This window comes from Geospiza fortis, unplaced genomic scaffold (genome assembly GCF_000277835.1).
Source record: "Geospiza fortis unplaced genomic scaffold, GeoFor_1.0 scaffold4, whole genome shotgun sequence".
Lineage (NCBI taxonomy): Eukaryota > Metazoa > Chordata > Aves > Passeriformes > Thraupidae > Geospiza > Geospiza fortis.
Genome location: NW_005054475.1, coordinates 162,340 through 162,835, shown reverse-complemented (window position 1 = coordinate 162,835; position 496 = coordinate 162,340).

Below are 496 nucleotides of genomic sequence, written 5' to 3'. Positions count from 1 at the left end.
ACGGGGACAGAGAACCCCCCTCAGCACCAGCACCTCAGCCCCACGGGACCCATGCCCAGGAGGCTGCTGCTCACTCTGTGTCTGTTCCCTCTGGTGCCCTCGGACCACCAGCTCTGCCAGCTCCCGCTGCTGATGTGGGAAGCTGCACTCAGGCTGTCCCAGGTGAGCAGGGGGTCCCCAATTTTGGGAGCCATGCCAGTGCAGCACCCCAGGCTCCAGCACTCCACGGAGTGCCCTGGCTCACACCCTCACTGCCCCAGCCCCCTGCACCCCACAGGACCCTGGGATCCTGTGGGTGCTCAGACCCTCCCGAGCAGGGCCCAGTGCGGGGACAGACCCACAAGGTCCCAAACAGAGGCAGGTGACAGCGGCAGGACACACCAGTGTGGGCCATCACTGGTGTCAGAGCGAACAGCCCGTGACTCCCCAGCACCCAGGGGTGCCCCCCCCCGGAGCAGCCCCTTACCTGGGGTGACGAGCGGGTGGGGGGCAGCGG